This window comes from Protopterus annectens, chromosome 7.part0 (genome assembly GCF_019279795.1).
Source record: "Protopterus annectens isolate FY-2018-M chromosome 7.part0, PAN1.0, whole genome shotgun sequence".
Classification (NCBI taxonomy): domain Eukaryota; kingdom Metazoa; phylum Chordata; order Ceratodontiformes; family Protopteridae; genus Protopterus; species Protopterus annectens.
This window is the reverse complement of record NC_056739.1, coordinates 1,378,898,780-1,378,920,709: the sequence shown is the minus strand read 5'-3', so window position 1 is coordinate 1,378,920,709 and position 21,930 is coordinate 1,378,898,780.

Genomic DNA, 21,930 nt, shown 5'->3' with positions numbered 1-21,930 from the left:
GATATCAAGTAACAACTGTATATGCTTGAAGTGCTCACAACTTTAATGATCATTGCTCTAATCATTGCTCTACAGGTATTACCTCACTTTACAACAACCTATGGCCTTGGGTTGGGCAGTGGTATGTTTGTACACAGTGTATAATTACAGCCTTCTTGTAGCTAATTTATACCTTTTCTTACCTGGCAGACATGTGGAGGAAATTCTGTTAACACTACTTGACTGTTTCTACCCATATTCACATAGTCAGGGTTACATATGTGCACTCATAGTGTGTATGTGTGTGTGTGTGTGTGTGTGTGTGTGTGTGTGTGTGTGTGTGTGTGTGTGTGTGTGTGTGTGTTTGTGCTACTGCCATACTCTGCCTTGATTTCTATCCTTCACCCTGGTTGTTGGCAGCAGTGACCACTAGCTGTGACAGCATGACACTTGAGGAACATTTCTTGGGGGAGACTACTTGGTGTATGTACTTATCTTGCTGTCATTTGCAGCCTTGGAGTTGGACAGTGGGTGTTGGACACAGTATAACTACAGCCTTCTTATAGCTACTTTATACCCTTTCTTACCTGGCAGACCTGTGGAGGAAATTTCTATTAACACTACCTGACTGTTTCTACACATATTCACAAAATCCTGGGTGAAATTATGCATACAGCTTACTACCACTCCCAGGATTCAAACCATGCCTGCTTGTGGAAAAAATACAAGTTTGTGTTTCATCAGAATGAGCTATTGAAAAATTGCTGCTTTTTGTTTAACTGTTTTCTCTCTAATACTCTCTTCATATAGCTAATCTCCTGTTTTACAGCTCAACAGTCCTTGTCAGATGAGCCTTGATTGTTTAATGCTTTCAGAGCTATAGTTGCTGTGCATAAACTGTACACATTAAAATTCATACAATACAAAAATAAACACAACCATTCTGGGGTTTTGACTTTTGTTGACAAGTACTTACAATTTTATTGATATATAACCTGTATGTCAGTATTACTCTAAAATGGGCTTGTTTATTCAGTACAAACCACACCAATTTTTAAATACTGCAAGGTGACATAATACGCATTTTTATTTATTTGCCCTGAATACTATAAGCTAGATTGTTACTCACCAGCCTCGCAACACAGCCTTAGCAGCCTGCTGGCATGGGCATCCAAGTTCATAGCCCTCTCATCTGCAGCTGTACAGGTGATAAGAAAAAAACATTTATGCATACCTATCCATCACATACACAGGCTGAACTTTGAAAAACACTTGGTGTGACTGATACTTACACACACCTGGAGCATTCCCCACCCGGACATCTTGGACTCATTTGTCCAAAAGCTCCCTCTTCCTCCTCTTCAAGTGGGTAAAGTGGTGCCAGACCTGCTCACCAGCCTGAGGGATGCCAATGGCACTGGTAAGATCATGTTCGAGATGTTCCCAGGCCTCTGCTTTGTATTGGGAGCCCTGGTACTGGTCCTGCAGCAGTCTCATGTCCTGGTTTTCTACAAGGAGCCTGACCATGACCCTGCACTTCTGAATACTCCAGCACCATGCCCAAAAGTGCACACCTTCACCAACACCAGCCATAGTGCTACAGTGGGGAGCTACAACTGGTTATGAGCTGTATTCACACCTGTGAGGTTTAAATAGGGCTGATTTACCTCCATTTGCTGTGCCTGGACAGTTTTGAATATGCTGAGCTAAGCTATGCACTGGGCAAACCCGCTTAGCATAGATAAGCATTGCTTAAAGGGGTAAATGCTAAGCCCTGCTTACTATTGCACAAATCTGTTTAGCTACGCTAATTCTTGCTAAGCATACATATTTCAGTAATGCTTACTCCAGCTAAGCACAGCTGAGCTCAGTTTAGCATTGCTCAGCTGTTATTTTATGGACTATCATCAGTATTATTACTTATTATAATTATTATTATCATTATTATTATTTTCTCATTTTATGTACTTTCATTACATTACATTCTTTTGTGGCTATACTATATGGGACACTTGTGTTTATGTGGGGGTTTCACATCTGTGCTACACTGACACCTCACATTTGGACCTGCTACACTACCCTGATAAACAAATATATATTATTCACTATCTATTTCTAATAAATATACTTTTACTGCTGTTTTCACATATAAAAATTAATGGACTGCATTGGGCCTCAAACCGTGAATGACTGCATGCTAAGCAAAAGTTCTAACAATTGCGCTATTTCATTTTCTCTATTTTGGCTCTACATTTCTATTTAGCTCATTGGAATGTGTAAGCTAGGCTAAGCATAGCTGTGCTACATGTGCACCTGCTCAGCTATGCTTAAACTTTAACTGGGGATTGAAAAAAAATTAAGAAAGTTTAAGATCATCCCAATAACCCAATAATAATCCTTTAATTTTAACATAGTTATCCCCTTAGATCATCCCACTGCTTTCACAGACAGGAAACATTTATGAAAAAAAAGGCCAAAAGTATGAGGGAACACTCTGGACATTCTGTGATGATCTGGACAGTTGGTTTTATGTTGTGGGGGGCTGTGCTTATGTATTTTGTCTGCGGACACTGTTATCTTGTGATAGTGTCCGCGGACACTATACTAGCTTTAGAATTGCCGTATGGCAATTCTAGAGTACAGGTGGCATGTGAACTGTGTGAGCAGTGCTCGGACATGCCCCCTGCACTCATTCTTGTTTCATGGCCGTCTAGTGAAGACAGCAGCGCACCCTCATGAATATGCAGGGGGCACTGCTGTCCTAGATGGCCATGGAATGCTCCGTGCAAGAATCACACTTTTCTTGCACGGAACTTGATGAATTCCGAGGATCTTCTTTCCAGTGCACAGAATTCTTAGGTCTTTTTCTCCTGACTGATGTCATGCATCAGACAGATGCCATTCTCTGTCAAGATTGCCAGAAAGAACTACCTGTTCTTCTCCAGAGGGACATAACCTGAAAAAGTTCTGTTCTCCCCATTCATTTCCAAAGACTTTTATGCTGTGTGGATTCACTAACCCTTCTAAGGGGACACGGGCAATGAGGATGCAGGCTTCTCTTCCAGAGGACATTAAATGTGGGGAAACTATGCAATGCATAAGATGCTCCTACATCTTGAATTTCAAAGGGGTCTATATCTCCAAAACATACCCAAAATCAACCCAACAGAGGGGCATTTTTTTGTTTTTGAAAATTCACTAAACTTATTAAATGTGTATAATAGAACTCTGACTTGGTATACTTCAATTCCTAAACAAATCTTTTATGACCTTTCAAGCCACAGATCATAGAAATCTCTGTAACATACCACAATGCTGATCTACTTTACACTGGCACCTGATCAGTCAAGCCCAGTTCATTGAATGGGCAATAGTCAAATCTTTATTTATATAAGATCATAGTTCCATCTGCCCCCCCCACACACACACACACATGCATGCACTCATGTGCATATACACACATACACAGATTTCCCCATGTACTTGCTTAGCTACTGTAACTCCAAGGTGGCAAAACCTCAGGGCAAGTTAGAAAATGTTTTTGCAACTGCTTGCTCAGTTAATTTGGTTTGATAGGTTTGGCACTGATGAAGAGCACTTAGCTCAGACATTGCAATACTGAGCCAGAAGTAATCTGTCTTCAAAGATGGGCAAAAAGAGGGGTTCTTTCTTGGAAGACAGTAACACAGACAGAGATCCAAACAGAGAAGTACCTCAGGCAAATGTGCCTGCATTTCATTAATACTGTCTTTTAGGTCACTAGAGTGTCTGTTATGGTTATTACCATAGCTAAGTATTCCAGGAAGCTACATCTGCAGCATGCCATCTATCAAAACCTTGCCTTTAAGAAATTAAGGATGTTAAAGCTCCTTATCACAATTAAGGTAAGCTTAGGTATTTATTGCTGCTTTTTTAGTCACTATGTTTATAACTATACTAAGGTGACACGAAGAATCAACGTATGGATGCTTCCTTTATCCTTATCTGTCCAGTCAGAGAGGTGCTTTCTTAAGGAATTAATGAATAAAAAAGAAAATACATTTTCAGAGTTTGAACATTTCTGTTATACATCCTAATTGCAAAAACTCCCATCAAACCATTGTCTGTACTTGAGAAAACAGCATTACATTAACAAGACTAAAGAAAACAGCAACCACTGGATTAGTCTATGAATTTGGGGAAAGGGAATGGAGAAGCAAGTCAATAAACATGACTTTCTTACCATAGTTTTCCCTCAGAAAATAAGAGGATGCAAGTCAGTGTTGCCTGTCCAAACCTGGGTAGACAGAATCACATCACTCAGTGTGTAATGGATATTAGTGTGCTACTCTTATGGTATTTGATTTCACATGCTTCCCTCATTAAAATCAGTTTCAGATACAACATCAGCCCAGAAAGATTTGGAAATTCATAGTTGTTTGACCACTTTCTGCAGAGGAGCTGCATCAGTGTTTCCAGTAACCTAACAAAGGACACATTTTTGTGTTTTTTCATAGCGCTAAAGAAACAAGATGGTCTAAGACTGCTGCTTTACTTGAGTCTGTTAAACAGTTACATAAAAGTGCAATCATTTGACTTTTTAGCTTTTCTTAGGTTCAGAATGGACTGTTACCATTTCTATATGCAATTGGTTATTTATGTTGATGTTCTCTTTCTACTTGAATCTAATAACGCTCTATTATTTATTCAAAACAGTCTTCTAAGAGGTTTTAGTTTTATATACAATAGAACCTGGGATAACAATCTCATAATAAATCTCATTAAATCCTCACAAATTCTCTTTGACATTTCATCCAAACTAAGTAAACTTCCAGTTTTTACCAATCAAGGAAAACAAAAACAATAGCATGCATGTAGTTACAGAAAAAATACTTTGGCATGATTCTTGATCTCGTTCTTATCTTTACTGATCATAAAGATAAAGTGATTAGTAAAACACTATGTCAGCTGAAGCTTTGTTACAAAATATTTCATTTACTGACCTCCACCATATGTACAGCAATAGCTAAAAATACACTTATTCCAGAATTAGAATGTAGTCTCTATCTGCCATCACTCCAGTAAGGCAATAATGCTGACAGAAAACAAATGGCAGTGAATAAAATGTGCACATTTCCATTATTTGCACCCATCTACATCCACCACTGTATCCTTCTTCCAATATCTCAAATGGATAAACCTTCCTTTTTAGCTCAATGCTATCAAAATCATTGTACTACATCAGTGCCCACTATTAATAAAAAAGCTACCTTTCAGAAACTAGTCCTACTCACTTAGATAAACTAATAATGATACTCTCTTCAATCACTCCAAGATTTAAAACCAAAATTGGTAAAAAAAAAAACATTTATTGGGATTGGGCCTTCAATCTGAAAGCACCAACTGTAAGAAATCAAGCAAATACAAACACATACAATCTGTAGAAGAAAGCTGAAGGAATATATCCTGAAAGATAATGAATGTTGTGCTTCATTATATTATTTCAGTTTTAGCCTTTCCTTGTTTTCCAGCTCCCCAAATCATTTATGTCTTCTGTGGATGCTTACCTGAGAGCACTATTTATATATACATATGTATTCATTGATATTTGTTAAACAGGGTGGAGTATTAATCCATATGGACCTTTTTCAGACAGCCTAGGAGGGCTGTCTTGTTTCATGAAATGCTCAGAGCCTCACAGTAAGCACGTGGAAGCGAGGGGTAATCAAATCCTGGACTACAAAAATAATTTCTTTAATAGCAAATATCTTTAATTTTTTTGTGCTGACTGTGAAATTATACCTGGATAGTTTTCCCATTTTGTAGTGAAAATGGTTCAAGGCACATGGTCATGTCAATATATCATGAGTTTCCACTGCTGTTAAGCAACTATTTTTTGATAATAACAATAGAGCACAAAAACTTTTAGCAGAACAACTCAGGCAACAGAAAGTAGTAAGGGCTGTCACCAAACTTAGGGAGTCAGTAACGAAGAAGGTAACAAGAGATCCCGTAGAGGTATTAGAAATATTTCAAAAATTCTATGAGAGTCTCTATAAAGCAGAGAAATATGAAAATCAAGAAAAGATACAAATGGAAATGTTTATAGAAGAACTGAATATGCCAAGGTTAGAGGTAAGTGAGGCTCAATTACTAACCGTTAGTATAGGAGGAGATGAGATAAAATTGTGATGTATAACCAATCTACAGGAAAGTCCCCAGGAACAGATGGTATTTCTGTGAAAGTTTGGAAGCCAGGAGGAAAAACTGATAAAGATCTGGAATATTTTGTTTAACAGTATCTTAACAGGAGGCGAAGTACCACCACCCTGGAAGAAAGCAGTAGTAGCTGTAATGCCTAAAGAGGATAAGGATCCATCAGATCCAGGTTCATACAGGCCCGTTTAAATACTAAACCATGATTATAAAGTGTTCATGTCTATAATGGCTAAAAGAATATCAGAAGTAATGCCAAAACTGACGGATATGGATCAATGTGGTTTTGTGGAGGGGAGGCAAGCATTTGACAACATTAACAGAAGATTGATGATCCAGAGGGAAGCAGAATGTAAGAAAATACCATTGTTGTCGTTGAGTGTTGATGCAGAGAAAGCATTTGACAGAGTAAGCTGGGACTTTATGAGCAGGGCAATGGAAGCGTTTGCATTTCCTGAAAAAAGTTATAAGGTTGATTAGGAGAATATATGAGGGATTGGAGGCGAATATTAAAGTGGGTGGGGTCCTCTCTGATAATTTCTGCTTGAACAGAGAAACCAGCCAGGGCTGTCCTCTTTTCCCTTTGTTATTTGCATTATATTTAGAACTATTGGCAAAGAAAATAAGGGACTCAGAAATTCAAGGATATAATTGTCATGCTAGTCAAGAAAAGCTGGCTGTATTTGCAGATATTATTTTGTACCTGGCAAAACCAGAAAAAGATATTAGTGTTGTGGAACATTTTGAAACAGTTTCAAATCTTTTCTTGATAAAAAATTAATTAAGCTAAAACAAAGGCAATAGCGATAAATTATGTACACACATGAGCTGGTTCACAAATACCCATATTTATGGGGACATGATAAAATGAAATACTTAGGAGTATGGATTAAAAATGATTCTAGTGTGGCAACTAAGGATATGTGGGAAGAGACTAAACAAAAGATAATACAAAAACTGAGAAAATGGAAGCTTTGTTATATGGATATGGCTAGTAAGATACAAGCAGTTAAAATGTTTTTAGTCCCTTTAGTCTTATAGACAGGTTGTGTATATTTTTATCAGGTCTATATTATGTGATTGAAGAATCTCATCTGATGTTGTAAATCTTTTATTCATTCATTACAGATAGGACCTCGGTTCCATCCTTTGTTACCAAAATGGCCATTTTCCAGCTTACACAAGCCAAAAACACTCAGCTAAGAACCTACCCACAATGCTCCTCTCCTAGATATTCCAGATCTCGTTTGCCATGTTCCTAGTCAGATGTGTTAGCCATCTCTCTCAAAGCTAAGTAGTAAATTGCTGATTTTATGACAATTTTTTCTTCTAAATTACTAGATTTTTAGTCAAGTTAGACTTTTTTCACTGTCACCTATAACCTAGGCCTATTTCCTACCCTTTTCCTTGGTACTTTAATTTTTTACCCTTTTTGTTACTGTCCCTCTCTCCTGTCTTTGACAGGCCTTCCCTTTTTACTAGTGGTATTCCTTAACTAACATCACTGGTATTTTATTATTTTCTGTTTATATTTTAAAGATTTTTATTATTATTACTATTATATATATATATATATATATATATATATATATATATATATATATATATATATATAATTTTATCTTATTCTTTCTATAGGATAGCATTGTTTTCCTTACCATGTCAGATAAAGCTAAGTTGGGTTTTAAACAGTGTGACAAGTGTGGATATAAGATGCCTAACTCAGATACACATGTCCATTGTGTCTACTGTTTGGGCATGGGTCATATTAAAGCTGATTGTGACATTTGTGCTAGTTTTAGTAATCGGACACTAGCAGAACATAAGAATAAACTTATTTTAAAACGTTTACTCAAGACACTTTCTCAGAGACTCTATCTGGGTCGGAGGTCTCACTCCCTCCTAAGACCAAAAAATATAAGGAAAAACGGAGTTACTCGGTTCCTGCATCCCCATCAGTTATGGAACTGAGTCAGTTCCATGCTTCACCAGTGCCCTTGGCGCAGACCTCGTCAGCACCAGGATCTGTGTCCTCTCCCTCGATGCCGACCATGGTATTCATAGGTTCATAGGTTCATAGGTAAGTACTGTACATGCCTCGGCACCATCTCCGTCTACAGTGCTGACTGTCTTCTTGGCTCCATGGCTCCAATGACTGTACATACCTCCACAACATCCCTGTCCACAGTGCAGACAGCTTCCTCGGCTCCATGGGCTCAGATGACTGTACATGACTCGGCATCATCCCTGTTCGTGGTGTTGACAGCTTCTTCAGCTCCATGGACTTCGATGACTGTACATGCCTTGGCACCATCCCCGGCCACGGTGCCGACAGTTTCATCAGCTCCAAAATTTGAATACCTGCCAAGGACAAGATATTCTCCAACTTATGACCCTTTCTTGGGGCAGAGGTTTAGTCCCTTTCTAGAAAGACCTGATTCCCCTTCAGCAGCCTCCTTTAGATCCACTAGGAATTTTTCTGAATTAGACCTAGTGCGGGTTGTGGATCAGCTTCTGGCAGCTAGGGGATTGCCCATTCTAGCTAGACCTTCTGTCCCTCCTGGCTCGGAATCCTTTACCTCATCTTCCCCTGCTTATCCTCCTCCAGCATCCTCCCTGTTCCCAGTACCGATGTCCGCTTTGGTACATACTGTCTCAGCTCTGATAGCAGTGTCTCCCCTGTTGGCACCAACCACCCTTGCTGCATTGGCTACGATGGAGCCGATGCTTTCCCAGAGTGGTGCTTGGACCATCCGTACCTTGGTACCTAATCGAGCACCTATTTTCTCACTGGCACCGTCTATGTCCACAGCTCCAATGGCTTCCAGTTCTCTCAGAACCCCTCAACTGGAGATGGGCTTGAGTGGGCCTGCTGTACAGGTGATGGAAAGGGCCCTTCATTCCGAAGGCTCACAGCCAGTACCTAGGACACCAGTATCAGAAACTTCCCCCTAGCATGCTCCTCTCCCAACCCGCTATGTCAGGTCCCTGGGCAAAGGAATCACAAAAACCCCCTATGAAGGGAACCCCTTCTCCAGAGTCCTCCTCAGAAGATCCCACTGGGGAGCTACCCCGGAAGAAACGGTGCAAGAGGAACCACCTTGACTCCTCGGAGGAATCTATCACAGAAGACACTGATTGTGATGAGAGAAAAGGGTCCCCATACTCTCTCCCAGGTGACGTTTCATTCAGAGACATTCTTGAAATCCTCAAACAGCGGGGGGAATGGAAGTCCTCTAACCCTTCTTCTGAGGAATGGGTGTTTCTGCAGGCCTTCCATGCCTGGCCATCTACTTCCTGGGTGACCAAACCAGCAGATGTTCTTGTTAAACTAATTGTGCAGTGTGCCTGGAAGGCCCCGGACAATGTAGAACCTGTCCCCTGGAGGCTGGACAAAATTTTATCTACACTTGAAGACCAGCCCCATCGGTCCAAGCAGCTGACAGTTGATTCTATGGTCGTGGCAGCGGCCACCAAGAGGGAACTGACAGAAGATAGTTCCACTGTTCATTCTCCAAACAGGGAGCCCCAGACCATGGACAGATTAGGGAAGCGGACCTATGCGTCAGTGACCTTCGCCATTCGGTCGCTGAATTATCTGGCACACTTTACTTGACTCCGAGAGACCTAATTTCTGAAATGTCTTCCTCTTTGGTGGGGGTACTGCCTGATGAGGTACGTGACACTGTAGCCTCACAGCTAGCTACCCTTAAATCCATCTCAAACTCCTAGATGCGTTTGATATCTCACACCACTGAAGGGGGCAGCTCGAGCTGCCGCATCTGGTGTTGTCATGAGACGTAATGAGATTGTGTGACTTCGCAGACCCCTTTAAATCTTCCTTTGTCAATGCACCTGTTGACGAATCTGCACTTTTTGGACCCTAGTACGAGACACACTTGCATGTAGTGAGAAAGACAGAGAGACCTTGTCTGCTGTGGGCATACGCTTTTCCAACCCCCCAATGGTCCTACTCCAGGAACCAGAAGGGAAGAAAGATATGGTTCAAGAAATCCCAAGGATCCTTTCATGACACTCATGGTGAACAATCCCCCTGAGGCAGAAGGGGCAACTCATATGGAAGATGCCTCTTTTGGGGTAGAGGGGGGGTCTGCGTAACCAGGGAGCCAGAGATTCTTTCTCCGGCAGACCCTACCAACGTTCCTGAGCAGTGACCAGATTGCTTTCCTCTGAAAGCAGTCAGGGGTCATTTTTCTCTGCATCTACCAGCCTGGCATCTTATTACTATTGATGTTTGGGTGCAAAGAATAATATCCAGAGGCTACCAAATACCATTTGACTTAACTCCCAGACCCGTCAAATGAATCCCTGATGCACCACCCAATCAGAGGGAATTAGCAGCCTTAGAAACAGAAAAACTGCTAAGAAAAAGAGTCATCTAACCAGTCCCACCAGAACAGACAGGATCCGGCTTTTACTCAAGGTTCTTTTTAGTGCCAAAAAAGACAGGGGACTGGAGACCAATCCTGGATCTCAGCCTACTGAACAAATTTATCAAACCTCAAAAATTCTGAATGGTCACAGTATAGTCCATTCTTCCCTTCCTAGGGAGGGACAATTGGATGTGCTCTATAGACCTACAAGATGTGTACTACCACATAAAGATGGATCACCACTCACAGAGGTTTCTCCGCTTCCGGCTGGGAGCCAATTACTACCAGTTCAGGGCACTGCCATTCGGTCTCTTGACAGCCCCCCAAGTGTTCACCAAATGTATGGCAGTTGTGGTAGCCCATCTTCTACTACAAGGATTCCAGGTGTTTCCCTATCTAGACAACTGGCTCCTTACCGCCCTGACCAGGAATCTCCCAGTCCACAGCCTCTCTTACACTCAAGGTCTCGGTCTCCGCTTGAGGATTACAATCAACAAAGACAAATCTCAGATGTCCCCAATGAAGACAGTGGAATTTATTGGAGCAGTCTTTGACACAACATCCTGTCAAGCTTCTCTCCCCCCTCACAGGCTTTTGAAAATAAGACACCAAATTCAAGACCTTCTTCCTCACACATTTGTACCAGCACGTCTTGTACTGCAACTCTTGGACTTCATGGCAGCTGCCATTACTTTAGTACCACTGGCGAGACTGCACATGAGAATCCTGCAGTGGCTCCTTTCCGCACAATGGTCGTTGTTAACCCACCCACTCAGCCACATGATATGCCTTACAAACCGTTGCAAAGAAGAAATGCTATGGTGGATGGAGCCACAAAAGAATCTTTGGTGTCGACCGTTCTGTCTTCACCAACCCACAGCCATGGTGACCACAGAAGCTTCAATGTTAGGGTGGGGAAGGCATTTTCAGGGAAAGATTGTCCAAGATACCTGGACCCCCATCGAGGACAACTTGCACTGAGGGCAGTTCTCTTAGCGTTGCAAGCATTCCATGCATCTCTACCCTCAGGGACCATTGCAATTCAGTCAGACAACATGTCAGTCATCTGGTATATCAACAAACAAGGCGGAATCAGATCTTACCCCCTGTGTTGGGAAGCCATGAGGATTTGGCACTGGGCAATAGCTTCCAGTCACTTTCTTATAGCAGCACACATTCCCGGGAGTTCCAACCTTATTGCGGACAATCTGAGCAGAAAAATTCTGATGCCTCACGAGTGATCACTCAACCCTGTAATAGCAGATCGGATCTTCCAACTTTGGGGCAAGCCTTGCTGCAACCTTTTCTCTTCCCCCTAAACTATAAATGCAGGAGCTATTTTGTCTTGATCCCCTTCAGGGGGAACCACCGAGGAATGCTCTAATGCATGAATGGCACCCAAGTCTTCTGTATGCCTTTCCCCCATTTCCCATTATTCCAGAATTTCTCCAGAAAGCTCAGAGGTTGAAAAGCAAAGTGATCCTCATTGCTCCCTACTGGCCACATCAAGTCTGGTTCCCGTTTCTATGGCCTCATCTGATTTAAAGCCCATGGATCCTGGATCATTCCCAGTACCTATTATCCCATCCTCAGGGATTGATTCATTGAACCTGCACAGTCTCAAGCTCACAGCTTGGTTCCTCCACTTCCAATGATTGCCAGGCTGCCTGACATCCCATCTCCTATTCGTGAAATTCTTCTGGCCTCACACAAACCTTCCACTAGAAAGGTTTATTCTAGTGGAAGGACTAGTTTCTCTATTTGGGCCAAAGACCAGAACTTAGACCCTTTCTCTATGCCTATTCAGAATATTCTACAATACCTGACTACTCTTCTACATGCAGGAGCCTCAGCTTCAACGATCACTGTACATTTAGCAGCTATCGCCAATTTTCATAATGGTCTTGATAATTCCTCAATTATGTCACACCGCCTATGCAAGACCTTTTTGAAGGGAGTATTACATGTTAAACCTCTGGTCAAGCCACCCATAGAACCCTGGGACTTGACTCTGGTGCTTCAGTCTCTCACAGGCTCTCCCTTCAAGCCCTTTGATTCATGTGATTTGAAATTTTTGTCATGGAAAACCATACTTCTAGTAGCACTCGCTTCAGTGAGAAGAGTATCTGAGCTGCAGGCCTTGAGTGTCAAGAGTCCTACATGATCTTCCACATGGATAGGGTATCCCTTCGTACTGACCCTTCTTTCTTGCCCAAGGTCATTCCTGGCTTTTCCATTAACCAATCTATTGACTTGCTGATTTTCTTCCCAAGGTATTCTAATAGAGGGGAGTACCTTCTGCACACCCTTGATGTGCACTGGCAGCTTCATTGTTATTTGGACAGGACTAAATCTTTCAGGAAAACAAACCAATTGTTTGTGGCCTTTGCAGGGCCCAGATTGGGTAAACCTGTTTCCAAAGTGACTTTATCCTCTTGGCTTAGAAACGTCATTACCTTTACTACCAACAGAATAAGCTACCCTTACCTTCCAGAATAAAGACTGATTCTACCAGATCTATGGCTACTTCTGTAGCTTTTCATTCCAGAGCCTCTATGGATGATATATGAGCAGCAGCCACTTGGGCAAGACTTCATATCTTCATATCTCATTACAAATTGGATTTGGCCTCCAGGGGACCAGCATCTTTTGGTTCTATGGTGCTTAGGAATATCCTTCCTTAGGGCCACCCAGGACTCAAGTAGCTGGGGACTTAGTCCTATCTGTAATGCATGAACAAAAGATTTACAACATCAGATAAAGAAGTTATGTCTTACCATAACGTTCCATCTGTGTTGTAGATCTTTTGTTTATTCATTACTTCCCGCCCTCCTTCCTCTGCCTGGATTCCTGGTGGACTTTAAGAACTCCTGGTTAGGGTATTTGCTCAGATAGAGCCTCCTACCTTTTTTCCTATTACTACATCTTCTATCTAGGGTGGGAAAACTAGATCTGGAGTATCTAGGAGAGGGGCATTATGGATAGGTTCTTAGCTGAGAGTTTTTGGCTTGCGCAAGCTGGAAAACGGCTGTATCGGTTCCGAGGATGGAACCGAGGTCCTATCTGTAATGAATGGACAAAAGATCTACAACACAGATGGAACATTATGGTAAGACATAACTTCTTTTTCTTTGAACACATTGTAATTGACACATATACAGCGAATGCTATAAACCACAAAAGGCCACTTCAACTGAATATTTTCCTTGGGAAAAAATTCAGTTGGCCATTATCAAGAATTACCCTTTTCTTCAATGTAGAGCAATCTCGAAGTTGGTATATTTAGTTAGGGGGGTGTGGGGGTCATAGCCCCCCACATTGGGGGGGTGTGGGGGGATGAAGCCCCCACTTAATTAGTGTTTTAAAGTCTGTTTTTTTATTTTACAGCCACGTGAATTTTTTTCCCAAGGAAAAAAATTAAAGGATGTGGCCATTCGTGGTTTACATCCGTTGTATACGTGTCGATTATTATGTGTTCGAAGAAGAGATTCTTCGATCACATAATATAGGCCCTTTTTATCAACCAGAGGAGAAGTTGTGGGAAGCAATTAATAAAGAGCTGAAGGACTTTATCTGGAAGATGAAGACAGCAAGAGTCAAGTGGGATAAACTGATTCTTGCAGTAGAACAGGGCAGACTGGGATTACCCAATTTAAAGTAAAGTTGAAAGGGATGATGATGAAATACAGGGGAAGTTCAAGAAACAAGGAGAGACTGGAATTCTGGATGCAGGCCTTTAAGGAGAATAACAATAATCGTGCAGAATATTATATCTATAAAGTAACAGAAAGTATTCTAAAAACTAAACCAACACGGGAATGGAGAAAAGAGATTCTGCTGATAGGGATGACTGCAATTAATGATACAGAAAATAGGCAAGAGGGGGTGAGGAATTTATTGGAGAAAACTGGCAAAGGAACCAAGGTATTGGGAGCAAATAACTAGAGAGGGAAAGATGATGGAATGGGAAGACACCAAGAATTTATTTGGACTACATGTTAGAGATTGCCTTCCCTATTAGGGATTGATATCAAAGTATAGGTAAGGAGAAAGAAATAAGGGGGTCCTAAATGAATGACCATAACTGGTAGAGTTTTTAATAGAATCTAGAACAGAAGCTGCCATTAAAAAAGGAATAATTAGTAGAGCATATAAAATATTGCATGACAACCATAAGAATAAATCAGAGGAGGTTAGAAAGGTTTGGGAAGAGAGATTGGATAAGCAATCCCCAAAGAAACATTGGGAGGATATATGTTTGTCTCCCAAATATGCAACATAACCTAGAAGATTTAAGATTTTTGCCTGGAAATGTTTACTTAGATATTTGTATACCCCAAGTAGACTCCAGAGAAAATTTCCTCAAGCAGACAGTAAATGTTGGAGGTGTGAAGGGGAAGAAAGAGGTAATTGGGCACATATTTTCTGGGAGTGCAGTGAGTTGGTGGACTTTATTGATTCCCTGCGGGATATACTGTCAGAGATGCTGGGTGGGCAGATTAGTCTGACGAGGGAGATGATTTTTCTTAGCTATGATATAGAATTAGAATTGCCTAGACATGGTAAGGCCCTGCTGTGTCTAATAATGGTGGCTGCCAAAAAAGCAATTGCTAAAAAATGGAAATCAAAATCTAAACCAGCTATACTGGAAGTAGTGACTATAGTAACAGAGATAAAACAACTGGAATTGAGATCTTTAGAAAAGGGTAGGAGGAAACTGCATAGGAAAAATGGGAATTGTGGGAACAATACATACAAGGGAGGAATGAGGTCTAAAAGGCGGCAGGACTTAAATGAGCTATGCAATGTTTGAGTGAAAAAGATTGGGTAGATTATAAGTGATGTATAATCTTTGCAACTGGGAGTGTATCAGTAGGATTTGTGATGTAAAATGCTTGCGACTAGGATTATGTCTGTGTGGTTTGTTTTCATTTATATAAATGTATGATTGCCTATGTAATAGGTGATGGTTTAATAAAGATGTTTCTTGTTTAAAAAAAAGCAGGAGTTGAATAATTTATGTGATATTGCTTAGGTTATATGATATATAGCAATATATGTGAAGTATAATGTTTGCTATGTTAATATAGTTTGAATACTTTTATATGAATGTAAATTTGCATGTGTCACACGTGATAATCCAGTAAAGGTGTTTGAAAAAGAAAGATATCAAGAGCTTTCATGCATTTACATTAATTTTTCCCTGAGTACAGTTCTATTTCAGAAAGGTAGTAGCACAGTAATATGGTACTTGAACAATCAAGGAGGACCACACTCTCATCTCCTGTACAGAGTGCCATGTAAGACTTGAGATGGGCCCTGTCAGGCAAGCTAAGAAACATCCATTTAAGAAGTCCTCCTTCCAGGTTTTTTGAATCTTCTGTCAAATATTTTAGCCAGCTACATTTGGTTACATGCAAATGGAGATTAAACCATTATATTTGTTTAAATAACTTCAGTAAGGACTTGCTGGATAGAGATACTATTGCAACTCCAGAAAGTGCTCAGCTGCAAAAGCTCTGCTCCTTAACATTCAGTATATCAGCATGGAGAACTGAAGCATATTCTTTCATATGGGGCCACAATTTTTCCTCGACTTCCACTGAATCAGACAGTCTTGGCTCAACCCAACTCATTCTGATAGCTCCGTGCAAGCTGGTGCTACATTGTTTCTTTCTGTTTCTGAATCTGTCACAGAAACAACTGTTGGCACTGCTAGTTTGGACAGCCTTTCTTCCTCAGTAAAATGGTAAAGTTTGTTTGTCTTTTTGGCTTTTCCCAGTTAGGGGTCGCCACAGCGGAACTCCAGTCAGCTAATGATTGGCAGTAGATTTTTATTGTGCCAAGTTGCCAGCACGAAGCCCAACCTTCAACGAAGGCACTCCCATTCACGCATGTCTTTTGGAGGCCACTCGACCGTGGGGAGGGCGTGCAGACTCCACAGAGAAGGCACTCCAGCCGATAATTGAACAGGAGAACCTCAGTAAAATGGTAAAGTACTGCTTCAAAATTTAAAATCCATTTACATTTATGTTTGGTTAATTACAAGAAAGCAAACACTCTACAGAGTCAAAACAACAACAAAACTGAATACCAAGAAATTCAGCTTTGAATGGTAGCACATAGGAGACTTGAAAGTACATTTTTAAGTGCTTTTATTCTTTATTATGTAAAAACTTCATCAGAAATAAACATCAAGTATCTCATATCTAAATTTAAAACCCGAGCCATTCAATCACATGACCTAAATAAGACAATAAACATTTAATATCTATTAACTTGCCAACATTCTTTAAAAAATCAAGTTTGTACAAGATAAAGAATGAACGAGCTTAAAAGTTTACTTTCAAGTTTCCTGTGTGCTGCCACTCAAAGTAGAATTTCTTGGTTTTAACTACAAGAAAGGCAACAATTCCTCAGTACTGAAATAAATTTTACAAATAATAAAATAAGCCATAAAACCTTCCTCAGTCTTATGTTCCCAAATGTAAGCATTGAGTAGTAATCCTTTTGTTTTCTCTTGCAGATGTTGCACTGGTAACTGCAGCAACCAGCAACAAACTAGTTATTTAAAATTAACTGTGTTATCTCTTTCCAAATTCCATATTGTGTAGTAATCCTTTGTTTTCTCTTGCAGATGTTGCACGGGTAACTGCAGCAACCAGCAACAAACTAGTTATTTAAAATTAACTGTGTTATCTCTTTCCAAATTCCATACTTTTAATGGAGCAGATTATTTTTATTGTTTAAGAAACTCTATAGGTATTTGACAGCTGTATAATATTATGACTTGGTAAATGTCTTTATTTGTACTAGGGTATGGGTGACAAGGATCCTAGGGCTAATTCAAATATCCTGTTAATAACTGTTAGATAAATAAGTAAATCAATAAATGTATCCTTATCTCTGTTCACATCCTCAAGTAACTTACTTATTCCATTTTTACAGTTCAGTTAAACGTAAGCCTTATTTCCCATTAAAGGACATATTTGGGCAATGTATTTTCCTATAAGTTCTACAGCAGGTGAGTTAGTCTTATGTTACAGTATTATTTATGAAAAGAATGCTTAATATAAGACTTGCTACCAAGCCTCTGCTTGTAGTTTAAGATAGCAATATCTGTCCAAAGAAGGTAGTGCTACCGATCTTTGTACCAGCTTCTATTGCAGATTTAACATATGTCTCTTGGTAGCTTTATCTGTATCTCTCTCTCTCTCTCTATATATATATATATACATATATATATATATATATATATATATATATATATATATATGTATATATAGATAGAGAGAGAGATCTAATCTCAGTTTGATGTATTTCAGTGCTTTGAGTTCCTCACTTTTGTTTAACCTTTATATGATTTTCCACACAGTATATTTTGGGACAAACATTGCACTTAATGTTTTAAGCAGTACCTGAATTTGTCTTAGTCCCTTTAGTTCAGTCACCTTTGTATTTCCTAAACTGTGGAATTAACGAGTTTATTCACTCTACATTAGGTATGTCTCACCTGCTTAGACTTCATGTTGCTCAAAGTGAGGAGCCTGAAAAGGAGGCCCTGGTGGGAAGAGAGTTAAAGCCCAGACTGTAGCCCAGGTAACCCGAGTTCACTTAGGGGTTTGGGTGTCTGATGAAACTGGCCTTAGAAGATGGGACTGATTGGCCACTGCTGGATCATCCCTACTTAGGGAGGTGGCTATGGCTCACTACTCACTAGATGTATCCATGGAGCATAAGTCTATGAGCACATGATGCCATTGTGCATACACACATAGCCAAGTGAGTGTGAGGAAGTACAGTCTCTGCAGCAGGCTGCACACATCAAAGACCATCCCCATCATGAGGGGATTGCTGTAATAGGGGGACAAGTAGGCCACTCCATATGATTAACAAGCTAACCCACTCTCTACCACCTGACTCTTTCTGCTTGGGAAAGAATAAACTGATTGGATACAGGTAGTGGAGCCTCTGAAAAAACAGGGGTGGGGGAGTCAGAGAATTGATTAGGGACCAGTGCATTGGATAGCATTGTCACCTAACAGCAACAGGTTCCCTGCTTCAATTCTCAGCTGGGGTGCCTTCTGTGTGGACTCTGCATGTTTTCCCTGTGTTCTTTTGGGTTTTTTCCATGTGCTCCAGTTTCCTCCCACAAATTGGCCATAGGTGTGAGTATACATGTGAGTATGCATGTGAGTGTGTGGTGTGGATGAACTACTGAGGCAGGGATAGCCACCTGGCAGTGTAAACTTTGGCTCTAGATGATTGTCACTGAAGAAGTGACACCCCGGCCCTATGTGCAAAAATTGGAAAAAGGGGTTGTGGATGGCTGGATGCAGAGAATTGGCTAGGGAATGTGTTTGACTTAGAAAGCTTGGTTGTGGTGTGAACTTTCCTGCATGAGATGTAGCCACCTCCACGAGGGTCTGGGGACTTTGCACCTCATAAAGTATTTTTTTTCACGAGCACCAATTGATTTGTTGTCTTGAACTGTCAGTCATCTGGCACTTACAATGCCATCCAGGAATCAGTCAAGTGTTTTAAGAAATCAGACCATCTCCTTTAACAAAGGAAACACTTTCTAAAGGCTTACTATCTGCATTTCATTTTATAATGACAAGTATAATAAAACATTAGCTGTCTCCGCCAGACCATGCTTTAAAAGAAAAGCAGCAAAATTTGTAACCTACATTACAGGAATACAGCAAAATGACGTACAAGAATATTTCACATTACTCCCAAGGCATTTCTGAGAGCATACCTACTCTAGAAGACTTGATTTTGACAAAATTACTTTACAGGACTTATTGTCTTGGATGCTGTTTTCTTGTTTTTCCTGAAGAAATGCCAGGCAGCTCCAGAATTTGGACTGTCTAATTTATGGTGAATGAGTGTTCAGGTCTGAAAAACCTAAATTTCATGGAATATGGCATTTGAGACCAGAACACTCATTCAGCATAAATTACATCAGCTACCTAGAAAACTGTATGTTTTGAATCTGTTTTAATTTTGCATCTATGTATTATATATATAAATATTTGTGAGATTGTGTGCTTTATATAAACACATGAAAATAAAATAAAATTTTTAATGACTGTAAATCGTTATCTTTGTTAATTAATTTATGTCCACTGACATTGTTCTTTTTTCTGCTTATTTTGCACCTATATTTTGTTTATTTGATAACCAAGTAAGCCCACTAGCACAAGTATCCCTTTTCAGGGGCAACTTGGAAGAACTGTCTGATTAAGTGACTTGCTCAATCACACAGTTTACATGTAGAAGTTGAGAGAATTAAACCCAGGTCTACAGGATGAAACTTCTATGTTGCATTCTATTAGCTCCCATAGGAGTCTTCTTACATTAAGATATTATTTATTTCTATATCTTTTTGCCCCTTATTTGACTTATGCCCATTCATTCCCTCCTGGTTGGGATTGTCACTACATAAACTAAGGCAGGAATAATTGGGGGTGGAGACGTTCATTCAAGAAGCCATAAAGGTTGTTTATCCCCTCACTGGCATCCAGGCTATGAGCGTGTACTCCCTTGCTAACCACTCCACTAGGTGGGGGAACAGGTGACCTGTATCAATGCTGAGAGTACAAGGCAGTGTCTTTCTCTTCACCAACTACACACTCCCATGCACTAGCTCATTGAAGGCTACTGTCTTTCAACAGCTTGGTAATGCATTCCCCTTCTTCTGAAGGATCGCTACAGTATGCTCCCCCCCTCCCCCATTTTCCCTGCTAGCTCTGTCAAGCATCTGAGCCGCTAATCGAACTTGCATTGCCTAGGCTGTAGTAGGGGCTTTATTCCTCTATACCACTGGACTGGCTAACTTAATGTATTAAATTTGTGTAAGACACTGTCCTTAAAACTTGATCTGAGAGAATGAATATTGCAGCAGATGAAACTATCATTTTTCCAGCCCTTTCTAATCCTGAGGCTTGATTTCCATTTCAAATAAACTGTTGTACATAGGTGTACTAATGTCTTTTCCAGAAGAACTGTTGAGAACATGAGAGGCTTTCACTTATATACTTACAGGCAACCACAGTGGTTGATGTGGCTCATGATGAACATTTACAGAAATGGGATGCACTACCTGTAAAGACCAGCTGAGAAAAAGTGAACAATAAGGCAAGACAGATGATATATCATTACATACAATGAGTCCCTCTCCATGATCTAATCTTATATGGAGTACCTCATGCAGTTTTATTATATGTTGCTGAATGATCAACACCTAGATGCTGGAAAGTATAATGTGAAGGTACTTCTTCCCAAACAAGGTGCCACATGCTAACACTTTGGATTACTACTTTTCCTGCTATATAAAATATGAAAAAAGTTGTGTTATGTGTCATGTGACATACTATTAGAAGAGCTGCTCCCTCTGACTTTGGAATCTTGTTTTCTATTGTAAGTCTATGCAGGAAATTAAGGCCACTCAGCCTTTGCAAGGGTGCACAGAAAATCCAAAATAATAAACCGACAATAATACAACCAGAGATCCAGAACTTTAGTTTAATGAAATTCACCATATGTCATTTCATCTATCCATACATTATCACCTTGTGGTATAAGTTCAACATCACTTAATTAAAATACATGAAATTAACATCACACCAGTTCCATTGCTTTAATGCTTTGTTTCAGCTGACTTAAAATTAACCATTTCATTCAACTTAGCAGGTACACAGACATTTAAACAAACATACCACTTACAGCTCTTGGCATCCATTTGTTTCTCATCTCTTGCAGTTACAGCAACATGGTGCAAACATAAGAACTAAAATGTAAAAAAATGCCCACAAAATGTGGTACCTGGTTCTATGGTGCAGAGGGATAAAGTGCTAACGACAACCCAGGCAAACTTTGCTACATTAGCATTATGGCTGCTTGAGGGACTGGGCAGATGGAGAGTGAGCTTGAGTTGCCATTGTAGGCTCATTTATGGGGGGCAGACTGGCCTGCCTCATTGGTGACACCTAACAGTGAATTGGCAAATGATCACCTAGAGATTGTGCTGGTTCAAGTTGCTTGTAGTACATATACTGCTGAGTAAGGAGAAAGACAAGTGTGGAAACCCACACATCTCTTTCCCAGCTCAAGGAAGCTGTTGCAAGCTAAGCAGGCCACTTGAGGAGAGGTGTTAGGTGGGTAAGGGAACTCCACCAGCACTAGACATCTAGTATGCTCCCTATTGCCTGGCTATCACCTTCTGCAGGAACAAATGGGTTGATAAGGCTCCCTGGGCTGGGAATGAATGGGGCAGAGGACTTTTAACAAAGCCTGGGGAAACCTGGCACTTGTCTGGGGGGGGGGGGGTGAATGGAATGATTGGATGTATGTAAAG